We start from the raw sequence: 22,361 nt of genomic DNA on the forward strand, positions 1-22,361 counted from the left end.
CTCTGCTGGAAATAAGTATCATAGAATATCAGGGTTGGAAGGGACCTCAGGAGTTCATCTAGTCCTACCCCCTGCTCAAAGCAGGACCAATCCCCAACTAAATCATCCAAAAGATTTTTGTTCCAGGTCCCTAAATGGTCCCCTCAAGGATTGAACTCATAACCCTAGGTTTAGCAGGCCAATGCTCAAACCACTGAGCTATCCCTCCCCCTACAGAATGCACTCACTGCAGGGAGAGACAGCTCCACACCTGAGCTGCTGAAATGCCCTGGTGGAGAGTCCTTACCTCCCCCACCCTGGCCATGTTCCTGAACGCCAGGCGCTCGGTGTCTTGGAGCCCGTCCCGACACCACAGATCGCTCTCCTCTCTGATGTTCAGCCCTGGGGGAGAAAGACACCCATTGGGGAGGTTTGGCATCTGGCTTTAATGCCTGTTTCCTTCTCTTCCCTTTGCTGGGTGAACACTGGCTAGGGTCCTAGTGGCATCCATGGCCGAATGGACTCACAAGGTCCCCACCAGGTGGTTTAGTACCTCAAGCAGGATTTGTCTCATTCATCACAGTAATCATGTGACCCTTACGGTCACTGTGCTCTGGGAGTGGGTGCCCGTTAATGGTGGCATCTAATACTGAGAAACTCCTATACCCACTGACATCAGGATCTGACCCTAGCTAACCAACTGGTGACATCCTACAAGCTTTACGTCCATCCCCTGTAGTCCTGCCCCTGCCCTCATGATGGGCTCGTTCCCTCCACGGATCTAAATAGCTCCGTTCCTGTCTCCTCACCAGCTGGCAGCCCCCTGGGAGGGCTGATTTCCCTGGACTGGGGGACAGAGCCAGGCTCTGAGGTAAAGCAGCCAATTTCCTTGGCATGTTCGTTCCCTTCCTGTCTCCTGAATTAGGGAGATGAGTGTGAGTCATCATCTAAGCTGGGGTCAGTCTCAGAGGAGGGGGCTTCTTTCTGTAAGGTCCCTTGGCCAGCAAGTTGGGGGCCCAAAACAGGGGCCTTCTTTCCATTGGGGTCCCTCTGCCCTGCTGCAGTTAGTCTAACAGACGAGACCTTAGTTCTATTGGTGTCCCAATGGCCAGCTGAAGCTAGTCTCCAAGGGACTCACTTCTACGGGGTCCCATTGCCCAGCTGGGTTTCTGACCCCTCCTCTGCAGCAGGAGCCTCTGCAGCCAATAGATCCCATCCCTGGCTTGCCCACTAATGTCGTTGGCTGGGTCAGAGATGTAGAGACCCAGCTGCAGCACAAAGTTGCCCGCCTTGGGGAAATCGGAGGAGGTCTGATGGAGAACGAGAAGAGGGGAATCCATCAACATTCTGCCTTCAGCTCCCCAGTTCCCTGGGCCAGAGCTCTGCTCCCATCCATCTGTAGGAGGTGCTAGGGGAGAGGAACTAGAGCCCCCTTTCTCTCTGCCCCCAAGGGAGCAAAGGGACGAGGGCCTGGGCCCTCTATGAGTACTAGCTGCCAGGCTTCTCCGGAGTAACAAGGGCACTGAGGCCAGGCACGACCCTGCCAGCCAGTGGCCTATGGAACATCGCAGTCCTTTACGGAGTCGGGGGGGACCACTTAACCAGGGGATGAGGAATTTGACTCAAGCCCTGGCTCTGCAGGATGCTGGGGTCAATGGTCACTTAGGTCAAATCCGGCGAGGGAGGTGGCAAATCGGAGAAGGGAAGCGCTGCTCCGTATGGCCCAAGCTCTCTCCTTGGTGTTCCTGGAGTTGAGCCAGAAATGGACATGATGCGGGAGAAGAAGGCAGGGGAGGGTCAGCGAGCAGGCGTACATGCTCTACAAATGAGACTCTCCCACTCCACACGGGGCTGAGGCCTTATGTTTAGGGTGGAATATCTGACTCCTCATGTGGGGGTTCATGAACTGCCCAAATCTTGCTGGGCACAAACTGTCAGTGTCTCTCCATCCTGGGACAAAGCTCGGCCTTGGGGCTGCTCTATTTGCTCTGAACCCCTGATCCATGACCAGCCCATCAGGATCAAGGCACATGCCCTGGGCCACCAGACCCCAGATCCAGAGGCCTTGGTAGGATGGATGGAGGGGCCGTGAGGGAACCCTCCGGGAACTGCCGTGTCCCTAGGACAGAAGAGCTGATTCCCTGCGTCTCCTCCTGTATCTCAGGGTCTCCCTAGAAAGGAGCCAGTGACTTTTCTCAGAAGCCTGTGTCCCAGATCGCACACGGATTTCAGTCTCTCAGTCCCCAGCCAGGCCTGGAGCTCATTGTTAGTGCTCAATGGAACCGTGCAGAGCTCTGGCTGACAGTCCCAGCTCCTTCCCTCTGTCCCCACTTCCTGTCCGCCGCTACCCCGGGTGGTGGAAGGGCCCCAACATTGCACTGCACTGATGGCTCTGGGAAAGTGTGGCCGGCTGGGACCGAGGTGGGAGGACACAATGGAATCATGGTTCTTCCAGTCTCTCCTTTGCAGCCCTCCGACGAGGTTCATGGGAAATTTCCCCCCAGACCCTCCCATTTTGCTCACCTCCAAGAGGTGCTGCAGCTTGTCTGTGGTGGGGGTCTCGGTGAGCAGGCCCCCGAGCATGGTGTCCAAGGCTATCTGAATAGGTTTTGTGCAGAGCCTACAAGAAGAGGGAGCACCCATCAGTCATGGGACATAGGGCTACCCCAGTCAGGGGATCTGGAGGATTCTCTGGGGAGCCCTGGCCAGACCCAAAAGGCACATCCTGGCCTCTGCCATTCACATCACTCCAAGGACACTTAGCAAGAGTTCATGGCCGGATGCCTGCTGGCTCTTCAATCCTTGCCCTTAGCAGTTCTCTGCGCAGGGCCTGGTACCCAGCAGAGTTTGGGACAGCCAAACTGCAATGGGTGGGAGGTAGGATCCCTGGGAAAGTCCAGGCAGCAGAGCAGAGCGTGAGGAGAAGAGGGAAGGCTGGGATCAGCCACAGAGGGGTAACGCAATCCCCTCTGGAGGGAAAGGAATCCTCCTTGAGAGTTTGTGGTGTTCCCCCCCCCAACCCCAACCTGAGCGGGCCTGTTCCCAGTTCTGCTCACCTCTCCCCTATTCTCCGCAGCTTCATCAAACCTAGGGAGCAGGGACCAGAGGCCGCTCCTGCTCCTGGGACAGAGAAGAAGGATCATAACATACCCGGAAGAGAGTGGTGTCCTGCCCCGTGCCCATGGTGAAGATGGTGTAGAGTAGAGCCCGCAGGAGGCGTGACTCCAGCTCCAGGGCAAGTGGTGGCTTCAGTTTGCTGGCGGGAGAGAGGAGCCCATGTTATGCTTGGCAGCACCGGAGTGGCGCTGGCAGTGTCATGCACATGACCCTCCTCCCCTGCAATGATCCCTCCCTATGGCCACTGTCACTCCACAGGAATGGAGTCTTAGAATGTAGTAAGTAATCTAGCTAGGTATGTGTTAGATTATGATTTCTTTAAATGGCTGAGAAAAGAACTGTGCTGAATAGAATGCCTATTTTTGTTTGTGTGTCTTTTTTGTAACTTAAGGTTTTGCCTAGAGGGATTCTCTATGTTTTGAACCTAATTACCCTGTAAGGTACCTACCATCCTGATTTTACAGAGGTGATTCCTTTTTACTTCTATTAAAAGTCTTCTTGTACGAAAACTGAATGCTTTTTCATTGTTCTGAGATCCAAGGGTTTGGGTCTGTGGTCACCTATGCAAATTGGTGAGGATTTTTACCAAACCTTCCCCAGGAAGTGGGGTGCATTTGTTGGGAGGATTTTGGGGGGAAAGAAGTGTCCAAACTATGTTTTTTCAGGACCCAGATAAAGTTTGGTGGTGGCAGTGGAAGTCCAGGGGCAAAGGGTAAAATACTTTGTACCTTGGGGAAATTTTAACCTAAGCTGGTTAAAGTAAGCTAAGGAGGTTTTCATGCAGGTCCCCACATCTGTACCCGAGAGTTCAGAGTGGGGAAGGAACCTTGACAGGTGCCGTGATTCAGCCCAGAAAAGGAGATCAGTGTCCCTCACCTGACGCCCAGGGCAGGTGCAGGTCAGGTTCTGCTCCCTGACTCACTATGGTGCCTGGCAAACTCCACACCCTGCCTGTGCTTCCAGAGGTGCAGGGAATCCAACAAGGACCTGCTCCAGCACTTGCTGGTGTGAGCTTCCCAACTCACTGACCCAGGGGCTCCCCTCTCAGACACCAGGGTGTCAACCAGGGAGACAGTGAGCAGAGCCAGATCCCTGTAGATAGAATCCTCTGTTAACTCAACCCCCCAAGGGGATCCCTTTTATGCTACGTAACCATGGATCCATGCAACACACACAAGTTTGGACCATTAGCAAGGCTCCAACCCAACCCAGGGTTCTCAGCCTCTTGCAGCTGAACACTCTCTGCTGGAAATAAGTATCCAAGAATATCAGGGTTGGAAGGGACCTCTGGAGTTGATCTCGTCCAACCCCCTACTCAAAGCAGGACCAATCACCGATTAAATCATCGAATGAATTTTTGCCCCAGGTCCCTAAATGGCTCCCTCAAGGATTGAACTTAGAACCCTAGGTTTAGCCGGCAATGCTCAAACCACTGAGCTATCCCTCCCCCTAGAGAACACACTCACTGCAGGGGGAGACAGCTCCACACCTGATCTACTGAAATGCACCGGCAGAGAGTCCTTACCTCCCCCACCCTGGCCATGTTCCTGTAGGCCAGGCACTCGGTGTCTTGGAGCCCATCCCGACACCACAGTTCGCTCTCTTCTCTGATGTTCAGCCCTGGGGGAGAAAGACAGACCCATTGGGGAGGTTTGGCATCCGGCTTTAGTGCCTGTTTCCTTCTGTTCCCTTTGCTGGGTGAACACTGGCCGGGGTCCTCGTGGAATCCACGGCCCAGTGGACTCGCAGGGTCCCCACCAGGTGGTTTAGTACCTGAAGGGCGATTTGTCTCATTCATCACAGTAATCATGTGACCCTTACGGTCACTGTGCTCTGGGAGTGGGTGCCTGTTAATGGTAGCGTCTAATATTGAGAACCTCCCACACCCACTGACATCAGGATCTGACCCTCGCTACCGAACTGGTGACATCCTACAAGCTTTGTGTCCGTCCCCTGCCCTCATGATGGCTCCTTCCCTCCGTGTGTCTCAACAGCTCTGTTCCTGTCCCCTCACCAGCTGGCAGCCCCCTGGGGGGGCTGATTTCCCTGGACTGAGGGACAGAGCCAGGCTCTGAGGTAAAGCAGCCAATTTCCTTGGCATGTTCACCCCCTTCCTCTCTCTCTGAATTAGGGAGATGAGTGTGAGTCATCATCTAAGCTGGGGTCAGTCTCAGAGGAGGAGGGTTCTTTCTGTAGGGTCCCTTGGCCGGTAAGTGGAGGGCCCAAAACAGGGGCCTTCTTTCCATTGGGGTCCCTCTGCCCTGCTGCAGTTGGTCTAAGAGAAGAGGCCTTAGTTCTATTGGTGTCCCAATGGCCAGCTGGAGCTAGTCTCCAAGGGACTCACTTCTACGGGGTCCCATTGCCCAGCTGGGCTTCTGACCCCTCCTCTGCAGCAGGAGCCTCTGAGGCCAATAGATCCCATCCCAGGCTTGCCCACTGATGTCGTTGGCTGGGTCAGAGATGTAGAGACCCAGCTGCAGCACAAAATTGTCTGCCTTGGGGAAATCGGAGGAGGTCTGGTGGAGGAGGAGAAGGGGGGAATCCATCAACATTCTGCCTTCAGCTCCCCAGCTCCCCTGGGCCAGAGCTCTGCTCCCATCCATCTGTAGGAGGCGCTGGAGGAGAGGAACTAGAGCCCTCTTTCTCTCTGCCCCCAAGGGAGCTTGGAGTAAAGGGACCAGGGCATGGGACTTCTATGAGCACTCGCTGCCAGGATTCTCCGGAGTAACAAGGGCACTGAGGCCAGGCACGACCCTGCCAGCCAGTGGCCGTTGGAATGTCGCAGTCCCTTAAGGAGCAAGGTGGGACCACTTAACCAGGGGATGAGGAATTTGACTCAAGCCCTGGCTCTGCAGGATGCTGGGATCAAAGGTCACTTACGTCAAATCCGGCGAGGGAGGTGGCGAATCGGAGCAGGGCAGCGTTGCTTCTTATGGCCCTAGCTCTCTCCTTGGTATTCCCGGAGTCGAGCGAAAAATGGACATGCTGCTGGAGAAGAAGGTGGGGAGGGTCAGCGAGCAGGCGTACGTGCTCTACAAACGAGCCTCTCCCACTCCACACGGGGCTGAGGCCTTATGTTCAGGGTGGAATATCTGAATCCTCCTGTGGGGGTTCATGACACTGTCCACGTCTTACTGGGCACAAGCTGTCAGTGTCCCTCCAGCCTGGGACAAAGCTGGGCCTTGGGGCTGCTCTATTTGCTCTGTACCTCTGATCCATGACCAGCCCATCAGGATCAAGGCACATGCCCTGGGCCCCCAGACCCCAGATCCAGAGGCCTTGGTAGGATGGATGGATGGATGGACCATGAGGTCAATCCCTCCAGGAACTGCCGTGTCTCTAGGACAGAAGAGCTGATTTTCTGAGGCTCCTCCTGTATCTCAGGGTCTCCCTAGAAAGGAGCCAGTAACGTTTCTCAGAGGCCTGTGTCCCAGATCACTCAGGGGTTTCAGCCTCTCAGTCCCCAGCCAGGTCTGGTGCTCACTGTTAGTGCTCAATGGAACCGTGCAGAGCTCTGGCTGACAGTCCCAGCTCCTTCCCTCTGCCCCCCCTTCCCGTCCGCCGCTACCCCGGATGGCGGAAGGGTCCCAACATTGCACTGCACTGACGGCTCTGGGAAACTGTGGCCACCTGGGACCGAGGGGGGAGGACACAATGGAAACATGGTTCTTCCAGTCTCTCCTTTGCAGCCCTCCCACGGGGTTCATGGGAAATCCCCCCCCCAGACCCTCCCATTCTCCTCACCTTAAAGAGGTGCTGCAGCTTGTCTGTGGTGGGGGTCTCGGTGAGCAGGCCCCCAAGCATGGTGTCCAAGGCTCTCTGAATAGGTGTTGTGCAGAACCTGCAAGAAGAGGGAGCACCCATCAGTCATGGGACATGGGGCTACCCCAGTCAGGGGATCTGGAGGATTCTCTGGGGAGCCCTGGCCAGACCCAAAAGGAACATCCTGGCCTCTGCCATTCACATCACTGCAGGGTCACTTAGCAATCTGCTGGCTCTTCAATCCTTGCCCTTAGCAGTTCTCTGCGCAGGGCCTGGTACCCAGCAGAATATGGAAAAGCCAAACCGCAATGGGTGGGAGGTGGGATCCCCGGAAGAGTCCAGGCAGCAGAGCAGAGAGTGAGGAGAAGAGGGAAGGCTGAGATCAACCACAGAGGGGTAACGCAATCCCCTCTGGAGGGAAGGGGTCCTCTCTGACAGTTTGTGTTGTTCCCCCCAACTCCTCCCTGCCCGAGCCTGTTCCCAGCTCTGCTCACCCCTCCCCTATTCTCAGCAGCTCCATCAAACCAAGGGAGCAGGGACCAGTGGCCGCTCCTGCTCCTGGGACAGAGAAGAAGGATCATGACATACTCGGAAGTGGGTGGTGTCTGTCCAGTGCCCATGGTGAAGATGGTGTAGAGTAGAGCCCGCAGGAGGCGAGACTCCAGCTCCAGGGGAAGTGGCGGCTTCAGTTTGCTGGCAGGAGAGAGGACATGCTATGCACATGACCCTCCTCCACTGCAATGATCCCTCCCTATGGCCACTGTCACGTTACGGGAGTGAAATCACCCCCCAGCCAGGAAAGAGGGGATGTTTCCACCTACTCTGCTGGGGGATGCAAACAGCCACGGCTGGGGGTAATGTAGGCTGGAGAGGATCTGGGTTACCGTCTCTGGACCTGATCAGCACCAGGGTTAGGGAAGCTGGATGGGAGGGTCCTGGTACCTCAGGCTGCAAACCGCAGCCACAGAGCTGGAGACGATGGAGCTCAGCTCAGACACCATGGGCAGATTTTCAATCAGCTCCTGACAGACCCCAAGAAGATAAAACCCCATGTGAGACTCAGCGCAGACCCTCAGGTGCTTCCCCGGGAGGAGGCCACAGTGCACTGCAGAAACAGTCAGTGTCACCCCCATCCGCAACCAGCTGGGCCCCTCCTTCCTCCCATCCATCAAACTTACCCCTTCCTTCCCCCTCTCCCATCCAATTCCTCCCTCCCCTCAGCCTCAGCTGCCCCCCCGGCCTTACAGTTCCCCCACTGCCACCTCCCCATCAGTGTCAGAGTCAGAATTTCCCCCTTCCCTGCTCCCCAGCCCTCAGTCCCAGGAACCCCTGTGCTCTGCTCCCCACTCCAGCCCCACTAACTCTTCCTCCCATGTCTGGCTTCCTCACCCCAGGGGCCAGGCACAGGGTCCCACTCACCGCAATGCTCTCCACGAGGGCAGCTTTGGAGAACTGTGGCTCCAGAGTGTCCCGCCCCTGCTGCTGTGCCGAGAAGCACAGACGTGGGACAGCATGGAGGAAGTGGAGCTGTTTGTCCCTGTCCTCCACCCACTAAGAGTGGGATTGGTGGAGAGAGAGAGATGGTTAGGTAGGGACCTCCCCACCCCACCTACACCAGCTCCCGGGCTCAGGAGCCCCATGGAGTTGGACAGGCAAAGCCGCCCTGCTTCCCCAAACCAGTGTCGCCCTGCACAGACGGGGTTGTAACTGGGTCAGTGTCTGCGGGGAGCGGACACCTTGGCCTGCGAGAGACAAACACCCCCACTTTGGGGTACCAGATAACAGGAGAGAAGTTCCCCCCATTGAGGGTCACGGATTCTCTGGGACAAGACCCCCCAGTGTGGGTGGGGATGGAACAAGGGGCAGGACAGACTCGGGGGAAGCACAGCTGGAAGATTTTTGTACCTCAGCTCTGCCCTGGAGGTGCTGCTGGATGACCCTGATGGTGTCTTGTTCAGGGGACACATTCTCCTCCGCCTCATCTCCACCTCCTCCAGCTGGGCACTGAGGGTCTCTGCACCAGGGAGAGAAGGAGAAAGGGTCATTTGTGCTGATGCTGTGGGAATGCAGGGTAGAGAAATGGCTCAATGTCTGCCTCTCTTCAAGGAACCCCATGGCATCGAGGGTCCCACCCTGCCCCTCCCAGAGATGTCCTCAGCCCCATCAGCCTCAGGGCCCCGTGGCCATCAGCCCCCATCCAAACTTCATCAGGGGAGGCTGGAGCTCCCCTGACACTGCCCAGCATCCCCTGCCACATGGTGTGGCTGGGCCACTCCCACTGGTGTCAGTGGGGCTCCTGTGGCTCAGTCCTGGCACCTTGGGGAGCCATTGGGCGCAGGGTATTACTAGTCCCCCACCACCACTGTCCTCCCCCGTTCCCCTGGGTCTCCCCTCACCGCAAAGAGGGAGCCTTGAGCCTCAGGGCTGTCAGACCCCACGGAGGGGCTGCTGGCCCCTCGGGAGTAGGTAGAGCTGCTGGTCCCCGTGCCAGAGTCGCCCAGCTCCTGCTCTGGGCTAGCTGCGGGCTCCCCAGTGGCCAGGCTGGTGGATGGCTCTGGCTGGGCACTGGGGTGCAGCTCCTGGCTCCTCTGCTTCCTTAGAAGGAAGCCGCAGAGCCGCCTTGCCCAGACCCCGCCTGCTCCTGTGTCCTTCCCGCAGAGCATCACCCTGGGCCACCTCCATTTGGGACCAGAAGGTGCCTCAGGGTATGATAAGGGAGCTGGTGTCTTCCTCCTCCTCCAGAAAGCCAGGGAGCTCCTCCTCCTCGCCTGGCCACTGGCCTCTTCCCCGCCCGCGGGGACAGAGGGGCCGCTCTCCTCCTGGGCAAGCCGGCTGCTGCTCCCTACCAGCTCCGGAGCCACCAGCCCGGCCTTCCTCCTCAGCATCCGCCTCAGCCGCTGCATCCTGGGAATGAGTGGGGAGCAGCCATGAGTCTGGGCTCAAGACAGCCGCTCATTAACGTGCCTGCCTGCACCCTGCCAACCTCCGATTGCTGAGGCACTTTCTCCTCACCACACACCCCACCCCAGGGAATGGGGGCTGCAGTTCACACCCACTGGCAGCAGCTCACAGCACAGGCTGCTCCCAACGTTCCCTCTCACCACTGTGGCCCTGTGACACTGGGAGAGTCTCGTCCTTTCAGATCAGTGGGGCTCTCCGTTAGTTTGGAGAAGTAGCTCCCTCCACCCCTCCAGGCCCCGCTCCCTCCCAGGCCAGAGAAAGAGCAGCACCCAGATAGTCTTCAGCGAAAGTTCGCAAGGTGCCAATCCTAGGAGGCAGGAGTGGCCCTCAGTTCCCACTGATTTCACTGATTGCGGTTGTGGGTGTTCAGCGCCTGGCAGGTTCTGCTCTCCCCAAAGACTCTCAACATGGGGAAAAATCTCCTGCAAGGGAAGGGCTGGGAGCCCTCTTGCTGGGCCATTCCCCCCACACTGAGGATGGCTCTGGAGCACTCCACTCCCTTGCTCTAGATGGGATGGAGATGGGTGGCAAATGCTCACAGATTGTTGGTAATTTGCCCTCCTCCTCGATCTCCCACACCCAGGTGGGCTGGAAAGGGTGCTGCCCAATGCCCTGCCAGCAGGGCATGGGGTAGAAGCCTGGAGATCGAAAGTGGCTGTGTAAACAAGACAATGTTTTATTCTCAGGGGATGGATAAACTCAGCCTAGCAGCCGGGTGTTCACAACACTGACTGACGGCCAGCAGGACACCTCCCATCTCCATGTCTCCTCATACCTCACGCAAGTTCCTGAAGCGTGACGACCCATGGGCTGTAGGGGAGTGTCCCCAGCCCCACTGATGGAAACAGAGGCCTTGTCAGGAGAAGCCACTGCCTCAGGGTCACACTGGGAGTCATGGATAGAGCCGGGGATGGAGCACAGGAGAAAAAACTACGTGTGAGGGGATGGATCTACTGGTTCATAAATCTAGGAACATGTGGAGACCAGAACGTATCATTTCAGTTCACTAACCACACTTCAAATTTCCTTTGTTTAAGAAATCCGTTTGAAATGCAAAATATTTAGATTCAACTTTTTTTCTGATGCTTCCTTTTTTAGCTCCAGCATGACCTTGGTGAGTGACCAAAGAGAGGTCACTTCTTTTCACTCTCCCTCTGTATCATGGGGATGGAGAAAATTCTCTAAGTCCTAGCAGGCAAGAGATTAGAGCACGTCAGATGTGTTAGAGCCCTTGTGCTCGAAAGGACAATGAGTGACGGTTGTTTGGGGCAAGAATCCCGATGGAGTTGATAGTTGTCCCCCATCCAAAGCCAATAACACATCTCTGCATCTGCAATCATGAGTTAGACATTCTCAGCACCCCTCTGTCTCCCGCAGCCCTCAGGTGTTCCTTGGATTATGGAGGCTTGATTGCTAAGAGGACTGGATTTTTTTTACTGGCTTCCTGGGGGTCCCTAGCCAATGAGGGTCTCAGTCTGGCCTCCGAGGCCCACACCCTGAGATACTAAAGATCAGGATGGACTGATTTCACTCCAAGCCTTTTGTATATGTATTTTTGAATTATTTTCCTAATGAAAGATTGATTCTCATGAAATTCGTAGAGCTGGCAGACGACAGAACAAGGAGCAATGATCTCAAGTTGCAGTGTGGAAGGCTTGGATATTAGGAAAACCTTTTTCCCTGGGAGGGTGGGGATGCCTTTGAATCTGCTAGGATAGAGTCCCCCATCTTTTACTTAGAGCCTATATTTTTTCTTACCTTCTACACAGATGATGATTTCTTTCCACACAATCAATACAGTAATGAAAACAATCCCAGAGAATCTCCTGCACACCAGCCGTCTCTTGGTCCTCACCGAGAGACCGCGAGATGGAGGCTTGCTGCAGCAAGGCTACAGGGGTCTCCGAGGTTCCCCCTGACCCGCATCCCTGTCCTGCCGGGCTGTTGTCAAGGGAGTTCTGTGGGGTCACACCCGCCTCATCATCTTTGCCCAATAGGCTGAGTTCCTGCCAAAGGCCTTTGTGAAGTCACTGCCACACTCACCTTTCCCTTGCAGGCCTGATGTCTGCCCCTGGCCAGCCTGGCTGGATGTTTGAGCTGCACCCTGGATCACACCACTTGCTCATTATTGATTCTGGGGAGCAAGCAGGCCACCCAGTAAAACAGCAGAGTCTATGCCTCACCCCACACTGAGTTTTTCATACAGATATAGATTGTAAAACTATTTCATCTCCTAATCCATCCTCTGTTTCATCGGCTATGAAATTTCACACGTTTACCACCATATTAAGCCCAAATTGCTTGTAATTTATGAAAAGGTGGCATGTCACCTTCCAGAATGATAACCAGTTGATGTGATGATACCAGGAAAAAGAGAATCCACCTCTTCCCTGGGTAATTTGTTCCAGGGGTTAGTCTCCCTCACTGTCAAAAATGTGTGCCTTATGTCTCATTTGAATTTCTCTGACTTCAACTGACAGCCGTTGGTTCCTGTTTTGCCTTTCTTGGCTAGATTGACGTAGCCCTGTCCCATGAAATCCAATCTCCCCGTCCTGCTGGAATCCCCCCAGCCAGGAGAACCCAGTAGGGTCCTCCTAGCTGTTTGTCTGCTGGGCTGGGGATATCAGACACACCAGAGGCATGCAGAAGAGAGTGCACTGCATCAGCCCTGTGTTGGGCTCAGGCGTTTGTCCTTGGCAACTTCTGCTCCATCCACATCTCTGGGTGCCTGGGCTTGGGGCTTCTGCCCGGCATGTGCAGCTGGGGCTCAGGGCTTCCCTTGCACTTCCTTCTGGGGCTCAGGGCTCCATTTTTAAGGATGCCACCAAATTGGCCCTTGTCTTAATTTGCCAGGGACTAGTAGGTAGGAGCCCCCAGCTGAGGTGCTCTCAGAAGCAGGGACCCTCTCACACATCTTAGAACCTCCTCTAACTTCAGAAAGATTCTTGGCTGCTGCCCTCAGAGCCCAGGTCTGAAGGAAGCATGGAAGTGAGTGTGGCAATGTTTTGACCCCCCCAGAACAACCTCTGAACTCCCCCACGATCCCATTTTGGTCGGGACCCCCACCAAACGAAATGTCATTGAGATGGATGTGTTCCCAAGGAATGTGTCAATTTCAAGGAATCAACATTTCCCAGTTGAAAACAAATGCTCTCCTGGAAAACTTTCAATTTTTTTTCAGTGTCGTGGCCATCTTAGTCTGTATCAGCAAAAACAATGAGGAGTCCTTGGGGCACCTTAGAGACTAACAAATTTATTTGGGCATAAGCTTTCATGGACTAGAACCCACTTCATCACATGCATGGAGTGGAAAATACAGTAGCAGGTATAAATACACATCACATGAAAGGATGGGCATTGCCTTACCAAGTGGGAGGTCAGTCTAATGAGACAATTGAATTAAGAGTAGGATACCAAGGAAGGAAAAAACACTTTTGTCGTGGTAATGTGGGAGGCCCATTTCAAACAGTTGATAAGAAGGTGTGAGTAAGAGTAGGGGAAAATTAGTATGGGGGAAGTTAGGACTCTTGGCTGCAGAATTTTATTTCATTTTTTAATGAGATTGCGTCTTTTAGGTTGTGTGGCACACAAGCAGAGAAGTTTGCAAGACATTGCAAACTTCCAGCAAGAACAATAACACACAAGAGCCCCAAAATCAGAGGGAGAGAATGTAAGCTACCGCCTATAACAGAGAGGCACAAGTCTCTGGGTACCTGCTGACTGACTGCTGCTAAGCCCCCACTGAGCTGTCTAGCATGCAAGTAGGTCCAGGAACCATGCCCAAAACGTAAAGTCGCAGTATTCAATTTTAACACAACCACAAATACACCAGAGCATCCAAATTTTCTGTTTTACAAGGTCGATCCTTGTTTTGGAACACTGGTTTCTAAACATGCCATGGGGAATTTGAATCAAATTTCAGCTACTAATTAGCATGTGTGTGGAACAATCAGTAATGTGCATTCGGTGTTATGTTGTTGGTTTCTTTAGGAAATTTGGGGAAACAGGAGCACTGGGAAAGCCTATTTCCCTCCCCACACACACACACTCTCACACTGCATATTTGCTGCCCACTGGTGCTGCCTGAGCAGTAGCATTGTGACATCAGAGATAATCCACCACTCAGCGCTCCCTGCCTCCCGCTCCTTGTCACACCTGGGGAGAATGACTAGCCCCCTGGCTGCCATGGCAACAGCTACCTTTGACAACTGCTTGTCCCCTTATGACCAGAACATCATCACAGAAAGGCAGTTTGTAATGAAACAGGACCAGATTTGGATAAGCAGGACAGCTGCCTGCTGTGCTCATTTGGGTTTGTACTGTGGTACGGTACAGTGTTTCTTCTCAAAGGACAATTGTTTGCTACTTTTCTTAGTAAGTGCTAGGTGAAAATAAGATGCGAAATTCATGCTCTTTTTCTTGGATATTGTTTATCTGCTTCTTACACATTCAGGGTTATAGCTTAGCACTTTCACGGAAACTCAAGTTGCATAAAATGAGTTTTGTTTTAATACAGTTTAATTTAATTACTTTCAATACTGTGTTCAGCACAGCACTGAGTGGTGAAAAGGGAGCTTCACAAAGATAAGGATGACAATAAAATATATACTGAAAACAACAGATGATTAAGAGGTTCATTGTTTAAACAGCACTTATATAATAGTTTTTCTTTCTATTAAAAAACCTAAGGAAATTAAGATCTCAGGAGGTCATCTAGTCCAACCCCCTTGCTCAAAGCAGGACCAATCCCCAATTTTTTGCCCCCGATCCCTAAATGGCCCCCTCAAAGATTGAACTCACAACCCTGGGTTTAGCAGGCCAATGCTCAAACCACTGAGCTATCCCTCCCCCTCATCTCTAGCAACATTCTTTTATGACAGGGCTATATTCGGCCCATTGTGTCCAAAGCCATGACAAATCAAACCAGGTCACTGCAGGCGTGAGTCTATGAGCCTTGCTCACATTGACTAGCACTTACTCATAGCAGTGGCCCCAATAAGATCAAGTTCTACTCACTGCAAGTAAAGCAAGATCGGCTTAGGTTCTAAATAAACTAAAAGTGTTAATGGAACAAGACAGACAAGAAGGGGCTTTATCCCATACATAACAACATGTTAGAGCATCTCAAAACTAGAGGATCGATTCTGATTTCCTTACACTGAATAGCCCCTTACTGTGAGAGTGGTCTCATGGACTCCCACCTGCTGAAAAAGTGTGGGTAAGGGGATAAAAATCTGTCATTAAAAAGCCACAAAACTATGTTCAGGAAATAAGCAGAATCTCTTATTTAATCTGGAAGAAACAATGCAATCCTCAGAATGTTTTATGTCAATACAACATTAATATAAATCAGTATTGAACCTGATGGTGAAGTGAAATACAATTGGCCAGATTCTAAGCTAGTGTAAATCAGCATCACCCCATTGATGCCAAAGGGGCAGAAACCCCAGCTAATGTAACTTATGGAGTGCCACTTAAATCAATGTGGTTATATCTCCAGTGGGTGTAAATCATCTTTGCCCCATTGAAATCAATTCCATACGGCTAAATTGAGTGGAAATCCATCAACCTCAACAAAAAACTCACAGATACAGACTGAAATCAATGGCGCTCCAGCTCCAGTTGGTGTAAGCTAGCGTCACTACATTGCAATCAATGGGGCCAGATCCCCAGCAGGTGAAAATCAGCATTAGCTCCATTGGTGCTAATGCGTGAGACCCCAAAGTAAATAGGTGGAGCGCTACTGAACGCATTGGGCCAGAACCATAACTAGTCAAAATTGGTGTCATTCCATTGAAGTCAGTGGGGCTACACACCTTTACACAAGAAGAGGATCTGGCCCTTCTGACCATAGGCTTTCCCAAGGCACATAAATGAGTTACGGGCAAACGCCCCTTATTGGGGCAGCAGTCTGGCTTGTTCTATCCAGTTGGCAGATCATGTCCTTAACTTGTAACCTGGTGTAGATATGTAACCCACACACCGCCTGGGTGTGGTGCTCTGTCCCATCTGCTGGCACTGAGACCACTCAGAGAGAGTTTAATGAGTCTACCCTACATCCTTAGTCAAGAGCCATGTGGCTTTTAGCTCATGTGGTAGAGGCTCAAGTACTAAGCTGCAGAGGTCCCATGTTCCATCCCGCCCGCCGAAGACTGGGGCCTGTCGGTGTTACAGATGCACATCAAATTATCCACCCACAGGGGCAAGTGTGAATTGTCTGATGTTCATAGCTTCCCAACATTAACCTTAATCCTAACCATACCCCTGCAGAGTTTGGGGAAGTTCTGGGACAGACTCTTGTTCCATGACTGAACTAACCTGTAGAAGCTACCAGTTCCCCTCGGTCTCATAGAAACATGGGGATTGCCAGACAGGATCAGACACAAGGTCTATCTAGTCCAATAGCCTGTCTATGACTGTAGCTTATACCAGATTCTTCTAAGGAAAGCGGAAGAAGCTGATAGTAGGCAGATGTGGGATAATCTTCCCCCAACATTAGGTCACTGGAGAATGAAAATAGTGGTATATTAGGTGATGGTCTGTTTCCATCTTGGCATTTTGTCAGAGGCCCATGCAGTGGTTATTCTGACGTTGTTTAGTCATAGAATCATAGAATCACAGAATATCAGGGTTGGAAGGGACCCCAGAAGGTCATCTAGTCCAACCCCATGCTCAAAGCAGGACCAATTCCCAGTTAAATCATCCCAGCCAGGGCTTTGTCAAGCCTGACCTTAAAAACCTCTAAGGAAGGAGATTCTACCACCTCCCTAGGTAACGCATTCCAGTGTTTCACCACCCTCTTAGTGAAAAAGTTTTTCCTAATATCCAATCTAAACCTCCCCCACTGCAACTTAAGACCATTACTCCTCGTTCTGTCATCTGCTACCATTGAGAACAGTCTAGAGCCATCCTCTTTGGAACCCCCTTTCAGGTAGTTGAAAGCAGCTATCAAATCCCCCCCCCATTCTTCTCTTCTGCAGGCTAAACAATCCCAGCTCCCTCAGCCTCTCCTCATAACTCATGTGTTCCAGTCCCCTAATCATTTTTGTTGCCGGGTTGTGGACAAAGCTGACAAAGCAGACGATTCTTAGGGAGAACAGATTAAGGCTAATGTAGTGCCAATCTTTAAAAAAGGGAAGAAGGAGGATCCTGGGAACTACAGGCCAGTCAGCCTCACCTCAGTCCCTGGAAAAATCATGGAGCAGGTCCTCAAAGAATCAATCCTGAAGCACTTGCATGAGAGGAAAGTGATCAGGAACAGCCAGCATGGATTCACCAAGGGAAGGTCATGCCTGACTAATCTAATCGCCTTTTATGATGAGATTACTGGTTCTGTGGATGAAGGGAAAACAGTGGATATATTGTTTCTTCACTTTAGCAAAGCTTTTGACACGGTCTCACACAGTATTCTTGTCAGTAAGTTAAGGAAGTATGGGCTGGATGAATGCACTACAAGGTGGGTAGAAAGCTGGCTAGATTGTCGGGCTCAACGGGTAGTGATCAATGGCTCCATGTCTAGTTGGCAGCCGGTATCAAGTGGAGTGCCCCAAGGGTTGGTCCTGGGGCCGGTTTTGTTCAATATCTTCATAAATGATCTGGAGGATAGTGTGGATTGCACTCTCAGTAAACTTGCGGATGATACTAAACTGGGAGGAGTGGTAGATACGCTGGAGGGGAGGGATAGGATACAGAAGGACCTAGACAAATTGGAAGATTGGGCCAAAAGAAATCTGATGAGGTTCAATAAGGATAAGTGCAGGGTCCTGCACTTAGGACGAAAGAACCCAATGCACAGCTACAGACTAGGGACCGAATGGCTAGGCAGCAGTTCGGCGGAAAAGGACCTAGGGGTGACAGTGGACGAGAAGCTGGATATGAGTCAGCAGTGTGCCCTTGTTGCCAAGAAGGCCAATGGCATTTTGGGATGTATAAGTAGGGGCATAGCGAGCAGATCGAGGGACGTGATCGTTCCCCTCTATTCGACATTGGTGAGACCTCATCTGGAGTACTGTGTCCAGTTTTGGGCCCCACACTACAAGAAGGATGTGGATAAATTGGAGAGAGTCCAGCGAAGGGCAACAAAAATGATTAGGGGTCTGGAACACATGACTTATGAGGAGAGGCTGAGGGAGCTGGGATTGTTTAGCATGATTCTAACCCTCCCTGATTTTGTATAGGTCCATATCTGAGTCTGCACTGGGATCAGAGTGAACTTCACATGATCTATGAGTTTGATGGAAATATTTTCCACATACCAGGCCCTGAGTTCTCTCTCTGATCCCACAGGATTGACATGTACTGTTCTCTGCAGTCCTGGCCTCCTTACAATTCTGTCACAGTAGTGCTAGAATTGAGATTGTGTGATCTTAGCACACCAGGAGTTGAGCACAGTCTAACAAAAGAGAATATAAAAGAGATGGACCTGTATATTTAACAGCGTCCTCTCGTGAGATGCAATTTCAGAACAGCTCAGGTATTTGTATGATTTCAGCATCCTTTTACCTGAGTTTTAATCTACAGAGGGCATCCAACCCAAAGCACTAATGGTAACTGCAATTCACCTTTAAATCAAGAATAAGAGGCCTGTGATTTATAAACAGAATCTCTTGAGGTCTAGCCTTACTGAGTACAACAAACTGCAGACACCCTCTAAGTAGAATGCTGGAAGTGTGCTACTCCCATAATAACCTAGTGGTCAGTGGATTGAAACCAGGGTCAGCTAGCCCTGGCCTGTTTATTATTTATGGGTATAAAATGTCTATGACTAAAGTTAGTCTGGAAAGTGGAAGAAAGTTTCTAACCATCAGAGGAGGGAGGTTCAGGAACAGCCTCCCACTAGAATTAGTGGAGTTATACAACAATTTAAAGTGGAGCTGAATAAGTTTATGAATGGGATTATATCATATTGCTGCCTGCAACAGCAGTAGACTGGACTCCATGACCTCGGGGGGTCACTTCCTGTCCTATGTTGCTCTTGGGATTGCCAATATTAACGAGCCTGCATTATGCACAATTATTTTTGTGCAATTCAAAGAAATAGTGCTACCCGAAAAATCGGATGGTGACCCAGAGAACTTGCCACCTCTCTCACAGCTGTTTATTGATTTTTTTAAAAAATCAGTAACTACATTTATTGAGAAAATATCTTCCTGTATATCATCCTTCTAAAGGCGTCCTTCACTCCATGTTTCTAAGGCTGTAGATCAGAGGGTTCAGCATAGGGAACACAGAGATGACGTTGTCTTGGTCCAAGGTGTAGCCAGAACTGGGTCGTAAATACATAAAATCAGAGTACTGTAGAAGGTAGTGACAGCTGTCAGGTGAGAGGCAAAAGTACAGAAAGGTTTCAGTGGATCTTCAGGATGGTGTGTTAAGAAGACAGCCTGAAACATAAGGCCATGTTTCAGAGTCCTGGTGTGAGGCCTAAAGCCTGAGCTAAAGTAACCAAAACTTTGCAGATCTAAAGCAAAGCCAAGCTGTGAGCAAGAGGCAGGCCCCGTTCACAGAATCTGGCAAGAACAGGGTTGATATTGCAGAATCACACGTGCTTAAGTAGTGCTAGGCACAAGTATATATGCGCCAGCACATTCCAGAAAGGCGGTACCAGAACACCTCGATACCAAACACATGCCCCAGAGATAACAGGAGCACGCTGTCCCATCCTAAGGATAAGGTCAGGATGACAGCATGATGGATAGAGATGTTTTAATCAAACCAACATGTACAAGGTAATGGGCAGCCCTTGGATCCGTCAATGGGTGGCACCCTAATACGTCACAGGTTGTCATTCTGATACGTCAGGGGCAATATGTCACTTGTTTGTATTTGTGTTTAAAGATGTATCTCAGAGGGAGTGTCTTTGGCCAGCCTAGCGAGCAGTGGAGAGTCCCACCAGTGACTGAGTTGCGTCCATTGACACAAGCATACAGGTCTGACTATCCATCCAGATGCTATTACTGTGCTCTATTGACAGTAAACCTGGCCAGGTGCCTTCACTGAAAATTGAGTCTGTGGATTTCTTGGGCTGTTTCATTGTGGTCTGCTATCTCCACAGAGCTGGGACAGCACACTGAACGAACACACACGCAGCCAACATCGTACCCCAGATGGCGACGAGGCTGTACATATAAGAGACTATCTAGAACAACTAGCATAGTAATCTTGACAAATATAGTTGACAAAGGGAAATGAATAACATCATTGCGTTGTGTATGTCAGAGCAGGACAGCTTAAGGATGGGGAGGGATGTCAGAGAAGAAATGATTGCTGACCCTGGGGTGAGAGAAAGACAAGCTGAATATACAAATTGTTCGGGCCGTTGAATTCACAAAGACACAACGACTATCAGCACTCAGAGTTTCCTGGACATGATGACCCTCTAGAGCAAGGGGTTACAGATGACTGTGAAGTGGTGAGAGGCCATGGTGTCCAGGAGGCATCATTCATTGGTCACAAAGGCACAGACAAAGAAAAATTGCACAGCTCACTCAGGGAATGAAATGATTCTATTATTCTCTGCTACAGAAGTCATGAGCACCTTAGGTGCAATGACAGAGGAATAACCAACATCTACAATGGACAGATTACTGAGGAAGAAGTACATAGGGGTGTGAAGATGGCGTCAATCCTGATTAAAACAGTCATCCCAAGATTCCCTACCAGTGTGATAACATAGCTCAGTAGGAATAACATGAAGAGTGGGACCTGCAGCTCTGGGTGGTCCATGAATCCCAGAAAAATCAATTGTGTCACCATGGTATGAGGCGGCATAGGTGGGAAATCTAAATTTGCAAATAAACTGGAGCCAAAAAGGGAGCATGTGTAGATTCCCTGTAACAACTCTGACTGCTCCTGTGAAATAGTGTGTCTTGGGGAATGTATTATGGGTTATGCACACACTTCCCCCTGGAGCTGGTGCACTGTCTCCTTACAGAAACACAGCACACTGTGCATTGTTTTGCATTCAATTAAATATGTGCAGAGATTCCGCCACAATACGAGAGACTGTCCAAATCTGAATTGTTCCCATGCCAGAAATGTCCCTTAGGGCACAGGGCTTTGCCATCCATGTCTCTTTTGCTCACCCTCTCTGTTGTTAAATCAGATTAGTTTGGAAAGGAGGTAAATCATCTCTTGTAAATGTATAGACAATAACAAATGGTGTAGAACATTTTCATTTACACTGGTTTTGTCTTCTGGCTCCCATCAGTGTCAGTGGGAGTTGATGGCACTTGGCACCACTGAAACTCAAAGCAAAAGTCCTACAAAGGATCTGTGTCTAACGTTGGGAATCCCCAGCAGAAAGATGTTGCAGGTCTAATATGTACCTGTAGAGACATTCATGTCATGTCATTCATGTCATGATACATTGATAGGAGATTATTTGCCTCCCTTCTAAACTAAACACTCCCAATCTATATATCTCTTATTTTATAGAAGATTTGACCCACTGGATGGTTTCATGCATATTAACACAGAGTATAAAATATTTCTGTAGCTAGAACATATCCTATCTCTAATGGAAAGCATGTGGGTAATACAAAGAGAACATTCCCTAGGATTGTCCTTTGATGTATTATTTTTGTTCTTATGAAATGGTGTATAATCACAGGGATTATGAGGGATCTGTACTCAGTACTTTATTGGCCCCTGATTAATTGTAATCCTTATTTTTATTTTTCACCAGCAGAGGAGAGAGTTTCTGGAAGAAATGGCAGAGAGAAATCACACCACGGTGACAGAGTTGATTTTTGTAGGATTCAGATGTTCATCCAGATCTACAGACCCCCTCTTTATTTTGTTCCTAGTGATGTATGTGGTCAGCCTGATGGGGAATCTTGGGATGATAGCTTAATCATGGTTGAAACCCAACTTCATACCCCCATGTACATTTTCCTAAGCCAGATGTCCATTGTAGATATTGGATATTCCACAGCTATAGCTCCCAGGCTGCTCATGACCTTGGTAGCAGAGACGAGAACCATTCCTTTCATTGAGTGTGTGGCACAACTATTCTTCGTCTGTTTCTTTGTGACCAGTGAAAGTTGCCTACTGGCTGTGATTGCTTATGACCGCTTCAAAGCTATCTGTAATCCACTGCTCTACAGAACCATTATGTCCAAGAGACACTGTGTCCTGTTGGTGGCTGGCACATATGTCTGTGGCTCTGTGAATTCAATTGTGCAAACTCTATTTATATTCAGTCTGTCCTCGAGCAGAGGCAACGAGTCCCCATTTCTTTCAAAGGTATCCATGTAATCTGGGTATTGATCAGGATGCTGGGTGTCCGAGTCAAGAAGGTGGAGTAAGTCCAGGGGCGGAAGCTGGTTCAAATAACCCCTGACTTTTTCAGTCATTTCCATTGCACAACTCCAGCAGGGATATCATCGGGCTAGACTTATGTAGTGAGGTCATTGTTCACACCTGGTGTGGTGTGTCCCTGTTGCATACAGGCCACTTACTTGCAGAGAGCCTGCTTTTCTCCAAAAAGTTGCACCACCTAATGTCACGTGCTGCATCCAATAATTAGGCCCAGAGGTTAG

The 22,361-nt window shown here is 50.8% G+C and overlaps 1 pseudogene; it reads left to right on the forward strand.

Moving 5' to 3' along the window:
* Window positions 1-21,529: 21,529 nt before the first annotated feature.
* LOC140912521 (olfactory receptor 5G9-like) lies at window positions 21,530-22,077 on the forward strand (annotated as a pseudogene).
* Window positions 22,078-22,361: the final 284 nt, after the last annotated feature.

This window comes from Lepidochelys kempii, chromosome 6 (genome assembly GCF_965140265.1).
Source record: "Lepidochelys kempii isolate rLepKem1 chromosome 6, rLepKem1.hap2, whole genome shotgun sequence".
Taxonomy (NCBI): Eukaryota; Metazoa; Chordata; order Testudines; family Cheloniidae; genus Lepidochelys; species Lepidochelys kempii.